Here is a 9892-nt window from a genome sequence, read left to right as displayed (position 1 = left end):
GATCAGTATCACTTGCAAGTTTGTTACGAGCTCAAAACACAGCATCTTTCTGTACATACCGCAATGCTCAGTACCGGGGTCGCTATATAACTCTAATACGATATGATTTGTAGCCACTTTCTTCAAACTACTTCTTAGTCATACTATTCCAGTGTTTGCCTACATTGTCATGTACTAAAGAGAAAGTTTGACTGAAATATTCATGATTTTCTGCATCCAAGGCAAACCAAGAGATAAAGTCTCTAACTCATTTTAACAATTCTGCTGTATATGTAGATTCTTTCTTTTCAAGGGGATTTGTAACCAAGGCCTTCTGTTTTTATTTTGCACCCAAGTGATCTATTAGGAATGTATTTCTTTGTGATAATATTAATGGAGAATAGAAATATGTTAAATGAGAAGAGATTATGTTTTAATGTTGGAAATTATAAGTTTATTAATGTGTACAAGGAAATAATGCAAATATATGAAATATGTCTTATTTATTTTAATCCTGGTTCTACCATTAAATACTTCTTTAAAGGTTGTTCAGTTAATATGCAGTGTGACTTAAAGTTCATAATTTCTTTTGCCCAGAGCAGTATAAACTTAATAACTAAAAAAAATCAACGATTTAAAGAACATTCCCGTAATGAACTTCTATCGCTGTCTTAGGTGTAGTGTCTATGCACAATATATGGTTACGTTCTTTGTTATAGTAATTCTGTAGTTAAGATGAGTTCACTAATTAAACCATCTTGTATTCCCAAAAATTAGCTATACAACTTGACTTCAAACTGGGCTGGCTCCTTATTTTCCTTAATAACATTACTAATTGATAAAGTTTGCCAGATCGACGGCTCAAACGATGTGCAAAAAATCTTTGAAAAATTGGGGGTGGCCAATCTACGTGACGTGATAACCGTAATAAGTGTAACCGATCAGAAATGTTCACTAACTCCTTAACAAAATCTTTAAATTTTTTAATTTTTAAATGTAAAGGATAAACTCAATATCACTTCTTACGCTCCGAAGACCTCTGGGTCTTCTACTCTACTCTGGTACCATCTTGCCAGACTGATGTATAAGCCACCTAAAGGTATTTAACACAGCCTCCTTCACCAATGATCCGAAGTTGAACGAGTATTGTTTCTAAATTGCTGAGCTTTCGTTTAGGCTGCGTTAAAGCCCTGTTCAGATTTATTTTTATTTTTCCATTTCACCATCAATAGCAGATAGATATCGTTTATATAATAAATCGCTTAATCTAACGACCGGAAGCAATATTATCGTTAGAGGTTCTCATATCCTTTATTGCTAATGTACTTAAGTATTGTATATTTACCCAACTTTGAAAAGTTAACATGTAAATTAGATAGAATTACGAGGTAGCAGTATATCCGGTAGTTGAATACTGAGGGAATGGACAAAATTTGAAAAAAAATTTACATTTAAACATTTACGACAGCAGCCTTTATTTTATTAAAAGTTAGTATTGTTAAAAGCGACTTTTCACAGAGTTACGTACAATAAATACCTAGGTGGCAAGTAAATCCGTAATCGCTGAAAATTCAATATAGTATTTTGTTTTGGTACTATTGGTGCTTGCTTTACCAAAACCTCGCTTCAGCCGAATTCTTTCACTTAGTAAAGAGTTGTAACTATGTCAATTTTTTAGTTTTGAAAATTTTTTGGAGAACGGCTCCTAAGATTTTCTATAACTTGTATACTACTTACCCACCTAGTTAATACATAAAACTCTTATTTTAGAAAATTTAACTGCCCAGAAAATCTGATTTTAGGGATTGTTGTGTAACAGCTAATTTAAATGAGAGCCGTGTGAGTTTTCACACCAGATTTTTGGCCTTCTTGGTTAGGCGGTCTGAAAGGCTAAGATTGATGAGAAAAGTGAATGGGAGGATTTAACACCGGTTCGAATCAGAACAGAACGTTTTGCAGAATTAAATTTTCTTCGCTTATCTTCCAGAGGTTACTTTTTTATTTTTTATTGTATCTGCTTTAGGAGACATTTACGACAGTGGCCTTTCAAAGGCAACAGTCAAAACTTAAAATAAAATTGATATCAAATACAAAAATTCTCTGTGGATTTATATAACTAATATATTTGTAACTAAACACTGTTTTTTACAAAATAATAATATAAAATAAATAAATACAATATTTTGTTTTAATCATTGTACAATAATAATATAAAAAGAAACCTTTGATATTACAATAGTGTCGTAAGTAAATGGTAATTTTGTTTGGCTTTCTCCTTCGTAAACATTTGGAATGAGACTACAAAATATAAATCAAATTACACTAAATGCAAGTCATAAATTATGTTATTATGTTATGTTCCTGCATCATTAGCTCATGACTTATGCTTATAGATGGTGCAGGAACCCGCGTTAATAACAAAATATGAAAGCAAAACCTGTTACGCAAAATTTTCAAAATCTGTTTTAAAAAACATGATCCGTGAAGATGGGGATTTTTCTATGAAGTTTGGATGTTCCAACTGGAAACTTTATCGGCTAACCAGGCAATTGAGTGCCTTATAGATAGATGGGCCCACCGTCCTACAAAAAAAAAAAATCTTTTCGAAACATTGGTACAAGAATGGACAAAATTTGGAAAAATTGTACATTTAAGATGGTAAGTACTTTGTGCGACGACAATTGATTAAATATCAGACTGATTAAATTTATACTTTAAAAAAAAAGGAAGAGAAATGATATTTATTACAGAATTATATGAAGCATTGCAGCTGGAATTCTTTTTCAAAGAGACCCATAAAAAAGTAACGTTAAGTTTTGACTGAAAAAACTATGCGTCACATAGAAGACGAAAAAAGCATATGTACTAGGCGTATGAGTAGCCTTCCCCCTTAAGTGACTGAGTTCCTTAAAAAAGTTGGTTTGTAGTCTTAATCCATCCAACTAACTTCTGCGAATTGAGAAACTTTGATTGATTGCAGGAGAGAAACCCTTTAAACTAAACGTGGAAGTATGAGAGTTAAGATTTCGTCCATGCTTCCCAAACCAAGTTTGAAAAACCATCACAGACCTCCGATCTGAAAGTTTTGAAAGAAATTGCGCAGATCCATTCAGACAAAAGCTGTTGAGTTGTTTCGAATTAGAGATCTCACAAGCACAAATTCTATTAGAAATTGGTACCTTAAAGCTGAAAAAGTGTTACTCACATGAATTCTCTCCAGACTAGGTTATGCCAGAATCCAAATAGTAATTTTCATTCTACCAAGCGAAGATTTTTTTATAATTTTTTTTTTTAAGCATAAAAGCATTAGGTTAGAAAGACCTAACCAACCAATAGAAACTTGACCGTTTTCACTGCTTTGGCCGAACTTTGCAATATTTGGTAGAGCTTAGAAGGATGTGATAGAATGCAAATGCTGGTTTCCATTCAAATAAAGAAACTACTAGAACTTAATAATCAACTTTATTCCCTCTCACGGCCATATTTTTCGTTTCATGACAAGCAGACGGTAACGTTCAAAATAATACCAAAATTGTAAGGGTACAGATGTTTTAAACTATAAACAGAAAGTGGGGAGCCAAAAAGAGATCAACTAAAAAAAAGGGCTTCAAGTTATTGAACGTGGGCCAAATTTTTTCAGGCAGGCTTAACATCGTATACTGTGGCGGAAGCACATACTTTGCAATCACAACTTTACAACAAATATAAAGTTTAATAATTACATGCGGATCTCGTATTTGGGGACCTTCTTGATTACAATGAACATCAAGCCCTGTAAAATAAGTATTTTATTATTCGAATAAAATAATTAAAATTGAATTAAAATATGTTAGTATGATAAACTTATATATAGACTTAGAGCAAGATGCCAGAATAACGACACAGTACCGATGACTTGTCACTTTTTTCTTCTCAGAAATACTATCTAGAGAGGCAAGCTAACTATATTTAAAAGATGGCGAGATTGTTAACGTATGGCAGTGAAACTTGTATCTTATCCAAGAATGCATTGGTTTAATGATGTAGAGAATAATTTAAAAACGATTGGAGTCAGGGAATGGCTAGCATAAGATATAGCTGAATGGGCAGATCTTGTTGAGGAGATCGGTCAGTGCCATACATACGCTGGTACAATAATCCTGTGCAAAGGAAAGAAATGGGAAGTGCCAAGTGAGGTCATGTTAAGGGTGTTTGAGAACTAGATTGATAGCTGAAAAATAAGCGCCCTTCTGCATTAATGGTAGGTAGAGACTGGTTCGCCCACAAACCACATGCCTCCACAAAGCTTCCCCGTAAAAAATGAGCTTATACATTTAAGTTGCACCATCTGAAAAATCTTCTCTCTATATTTATATATATGTATATAATACAGGTTTCAGCTAATGATGCATGAAATTTGCAGCATCTTATTCTCAGCAACTCTGTCACAACCTTAAATTCTTTACCTTAAAAAAATCAATTTCCCTTGATTGTTTGTGTATTGATAAATAGACGACATAATAATAAAAAAAGTACAGGTAGAAACTGCGTATTACTTTTTTTAAACAAATCCCAAGTAAAAAGGAACATCATTCTTGCAAGATCCCAGCATTGGTAGCAATCTTGTACAATGGCCCTTTTTATATACTAAAATTTCGTAAACACTTGAATATAAACCTCTACCGGAAATATCGTGAAAACTTATCAACAATAATAATATTAATTAAGTCTTTGTTTACACAGTTATGAATAAGTGTAAACATAAATAATCTTTAAAAATTGAACTTAGATCAGAACTTTTATTTTTTGTTTGTCTTATTTTAATAGTGCTTCCCTATTTACACACAGTGTACCAATAAATTGTTTTTTTTTTTTTTTTTAAATACATCATTGCTTGAATCTTTTGATGCGAATCATTGTGTAAGAGGCTTGTTTCAATTTCATTGATGTTTTCGGTTTGACTCACAAAACATCATGAGCATGAGATAGCAAGGAAATATGGTCAGAAAAAAGATCAGATCAAAAAATCACACACAATGCGCCGAATCATAACGTCCAGCAAACATATTATTTAAAAGATTGTTCTTGACAATACCAAAGAGCTATTAGAGCAGTACCAAGTGAATCTTGAAGAAATAAATTTTAATGCAAGATTTTCTATAACCCTCTGCAGTTGAATGAGAGATGTGAACCATAGGCTATCGTGAAGACCTGACACACTAAAGGCCATAAGGCCATTTGGGATAAAGAAAAACCTGAGCTTATTTGTTCAAAAGAGTGAGAAAACGGACGACTTGTTACAATAATCCTAAGTAGGTTCACCCTAAAAATACTATCTGATCTGGTACTTTACCGCATAAACATGAGCGTTCAAAAGTATTTTTGAAATGAAAAAAAAGAAATTGAGAATTTAAATTTAATCTAGAAGTCCAGTTATCAGATTGTGCACTCATATGCTTTAAATATCTAAACCCGCTGTTAGGAACTAGCTGTTTCTTCAATGAACTAGGCGTCCATATAAATCAGTTGAACTCCCCTTGCCCTCACACAAAAGTCTACAGACAATTCATGTGTACACTACTATTGGAACACAAAAGCTCACTCCCCCTCTTATAAAAATTTTACTACATTCACTTACTATATAAGTTCTTTGGGTAAATATATAATCGCGGATGCGGCAACAACATATTGTTCGAATAAGAACATTTGCGCTGGCGGATTTAACAGCTAAGTCATGAGTAGCAAATAAATTGAATTCAATAAATTTAAGATTCTTAATAATTCTGTCATCACTAATAATAAAGTGACTAAACAGAATTAATCACCATTACTCATTAGCGTTCCACTGAATCATATTCAATCAACCAAATGTTTGCCGCTTTCTTTCTTTCTTTTTTATCTGTTTATATTAAGTTTTGCTGAAAATAGATCTTGAAAGATCGTTCTTTATAGAAACTGACAAACATTTTACCAAGGATATAAGGCTTCTTTTGTGGCACTTTTTTGATGTGATGGTGAAAAGAATGTAATATGTCACTCTATGAATGTCAACTTTTAATAATTTCTTATATAAACTTTTCAATTCTATTCATGTTGGTATTACAAGTAATCGTTACCAGTAATTAACCTAAACGCGGCATCTGCTTCTTTTTGTAGAAGATTTGAGGGAATCCTTTTCTTAGGATCCAGCAGTAAGGGCTCTCTGTTTTTTTTTTCGGCGACTCTAGGAGATCATCGCCAACTTCTTTAAACTTAATGACATGTCAAATACTATAACTTTTGTCTGTAAAATATATTTCGTGTTGGGGCAGTTCGGAGCAACTTGTTTATTAATCAGATGCCACTTCATTGAATTGTAAGGTATTACCACGGTGTAATATTTGTGAGAATCAATTAAGGTGCTAAAATTCCGAATTTTGAGAAAATCGGATGACCAAAAATATGAATTGTGAACGATTGTTTTTAGATTCGTATAAAATCTAATCAGATAAACACCAATCGCACTTGTTTGAAATTCTATTTATGAAAAATTTATTTAATAGAAAAGGTTTTTAAGATTCCACACTCCCCTTAAAAAACCTTTTATTTCAGAACCTACAGTGTCAACTAACGTTTAATAAAAAAAAAAAAAAAAAACGAGTTTGAAGAAAATCAATTGTAGTTGACAGAAAGTTCTGTAAATATTCATTCATACCATATTTTTCGCCAGGTTTTATGGTTGTAAATGTAATCCGTTTTGTTCCTCGCTAAATGAGGTTTTTGTAACATGACAAAACATTTGTTGTCAATAATTACTTGTAAGACCGTCAATACTTTTTCCACCTTGACCAATGCTGGGTAGAAGAAAATGATCCCAATTTTATTCCCATTTCATAGTTAAAATTTAGGAAAATAAAGAAGTTAGGTGAGCAGAACGGACTGCTGGCAGCACCTCTGGTCCCTGCTACACTTATTAACATCTCAATGCTGTACGCTGACCCATTTCCATCCACAAATATAACAAAACGTTATAATAAATTACCCAACATGTACTAAGTGATTCTTATAAATTAATTCCAATTTACTAAACAATTCTTTTTCTTATTTTTAGCTACAATTTAACAGAATATACTGCTATATTCATAATATATATTTAGGCAATAATAAAGTAAGGTGCCATATTTTTATTTTTAATCTTTAATATATGTATATTTGTTTTATTAAATTCAATCTAACATCTTTGAAAGTTTTTATGTATTAAATTAAAAACAATTCATACACTTGTGTAAACAAGTCGTTGGCAGCCAGTTTTCTAAATAATTTAATTACACATTGTATACAGCACATTATACTTGTCTAGAAATACGATTATTGATCCATTCGTATTATTAGAACATTTTGTAGTGTCTAATTTTTTTCACTTTTCGCTGACGAAAGCTTTCCTGCATCCTACACCACTTTCCACTTAATTTTCCCCCCCAAAACAGAAAGTTTTGTTCTTAAAAAAAACTCAGCTCTCATGAAGTTTTTTGGAAACAGCAGATAGTCGCTTTTAGCTTTTTCACCAACACTGCCTTTCTTGCCATGTGAATCTTTTCCAATGGCATAAATTTGTTCTTGAATTAAAGTAGAACACGATGCACTTGAAAATTAATTTTTTCTTCAAGTTTTTTATTTCATAAAATACACCATTTCCTGTGTAATTCAGATATTAAAACTGATGTTATTTTTTAAATGAAGGTAAGATGTTTATGTCAAAGCAAGTGTTAGTGAGCATGGCCGTGCCACTTTAGAACGATAATTAACTGATAATTTAGTAACCTTATATTTTTTCATTATTTAGGTACATTTTTCTCCACAAGATGATCTGATTTTAATAAATTTTGTTTTAATTAAAGATTGGAGACGATCTTTTACAAAGAAAATTAAAGTTGGAACAAAAAATTACAAAACGTTACCTAAATAAATTTAACTTTTTTTTTTTAAACAATAAAAAAAAAACTCCTTCTTAATAATAACAAAAAATAATAGAACTTATCGACTGATTTAAACAAAATGGAAAAATAGAAGATTTTCATCTTGAAAAAAAAATTAAAAAGTTTCTAGAAATTGTACCTTAGAATAAAATAAACTAAAGGATAGGATTATGAAGGTTTTAATCAATGTAGAAGTCATTAACAAAAAAATTTTTGAAGCTGACTGAAAATTATTTTCTCTAGAATCTATCATTTTATTTTAAACAGGAGAATAGTTCCGAAACCAACTTGTCTCTAAATGACTGAAGATTATCTCCAAGATGTCCAAAACATCTTAAGTAACAGATGTAATACTGGATCTTTATACTATTTTATCACCCCATACTAGTTTAACTATATTTTCATCCATTCTTTTTCCCATGTTTGAAAATAAGAATTCAATTATCTTACTATAGAGAAATTTAGATATTATAAAAAAATTAAAAAGTATTAAATCGGACTGTACAGTGAGGACAAATAGAAACAAAAATATATAAGAAGTTTACAGGAGAGCATTTCAAATTTACGTTGTCACACTCACACTTGCTTCTCCCTAATTTGCTGTTTTTTTTTTTAAAGCCGTTTTTACATAAGCTATTAACATTAACAAAGCTCATATTACTCAGGAAATATTGCTTTTTATAAAATAAAAAGAACAGAAGTGTACTTTTTAGCAAACATTTTAAACGCATCCTAATAGTTTTAGTGAGGGTATCAATCTTCTAATAAAGAGCATACGAGAAAAAATTAGAAGGACCAGGTGTTCTCTCCTAGTATAGGCCAGCCGAACTTCCCAATCCTGTTTAGTTTTGTTAAACTAGACTCATAAGAAATATACCACCACTTCTCAATTAATTTCGCATGCTACCTACGCACCTGGGAGGTCCGGTATATGAGAGAACTGCTACTTTAGAGCCTAACTTCATTATAATGATATTTAAATATCTTTCTGAAAACTTCACTAGGGGATTTCTGGGTTACGTGATTCATAGAAACCATCACGTTCATAAATAAATTTTAACGCAGTCAATACTAGTCTTTCCGACACTAACGGTCTTTCCCTTCACTAACTTGCCTCCTTATTCAGACGAAATTGCTATTGCCACCTTCCACCTAAAAAAACTCAAATGAGGACAGTTGCGACCCAAAAAATTATAATTGTAGGGACCTTGCTGGATACGATTAGGCCATAGTTGAGAAAGAAAGAGATAAAGTGAAAAATCGGTCCAAAATATATTGAATTTGTTTCGGCAAGCTTATGACGATGAAGCAATGAGTCCCACACTTAGTTTTTGTGTTAAGCATGTGCTTTAAAAGAAAAAATACATCCGAAGAAGGCATTTTCAACAGCCATGTACAACCGTTCGCCGATAATTCTCTAAACTACTCCCCTCCCAAGATTCAGACATCTCAGAGAATGATATGGCCAAGAAGTGTTTAAGAAAAATTTTTTGAAGAATGGGACGAGAACCAGATCTCAAAAAGAACTGGACTTTTCACAACGATAATGCACCCTATCATCGAGCACTTCTAGTTAGTGAGGAGTTAATAATAAACAGTACAACACGTTATTGATACCAAACCCGCCTTACTCGCCATAATTAGGCTCCTGCAATTTATTTCATTTTTTATGAGGTGAAAATTAAGTTGAAAGGAAAGCCCTTAGCGAATCGCAGATGGTACTCATCTTGCTTTCGAAAAAACAAAACGACGACTTTAGAGCCTCACTCCAAAAATGGCATAATAGCTTACAAAATGCCTACTTTGAAAGAGATTATTTTCAAACTTGAGCTATTCCGATAACTTCTTGATGCCCCTTCAAAGTTTCTCGTACGTAAGATACAGTGAACCGAGATAGATAATACTTAATAAAATATGTAATGTTATAATACAAATACAATTTAATTAAAAAATGATTAATACAATAATGGCAGTGGTGA

General features: G+C 32.0%; 1 long non-coding RNA gene across 1 annotated transcript; it reads right to left on the bottom strand.

The window, feature by feature from the left end:
• Window positions 1–2319: 2319 nt before the first annotated feature.
• LOC141459248 (uncharacterized) lies at window positions 2320–3843 on the bottom strand. The gene is made up of 2 exons (XR_012461429.1): window positions 3702–3843; window positions 2320–2561 (listed from the first exon to the last, which is right to left on the bottom strand). It is a non-coding gene; the product is annotated as an uncharacterized lncRNA (long non-coding RNA).
• Window positions 3844–9892: the final 6049 nt, after the last annotated feature.

This window comes from Rhodnius prolixus, unplaced genomic scaffold (genome assembly GCF_049639745.1).
Source record: "Rhodnius prolixus isolate KJV_2025 unplaced genomic scaffold, Rpr scaffold_11, whole genome shotgun sequence".
Taxonomy (NCBI): domain Eukaryota; kingdom Metazoa; phylum Arthropoda; class Insecta; order Hemiptera; family Reduviidae; genus Rhodnius; species Rhodnius prolixus.
The sequence above is the reverse complement of the archived record's forward strand: the minus strand, read 5'-3'. Positions and strand labels throughout refer to the sequence as shown.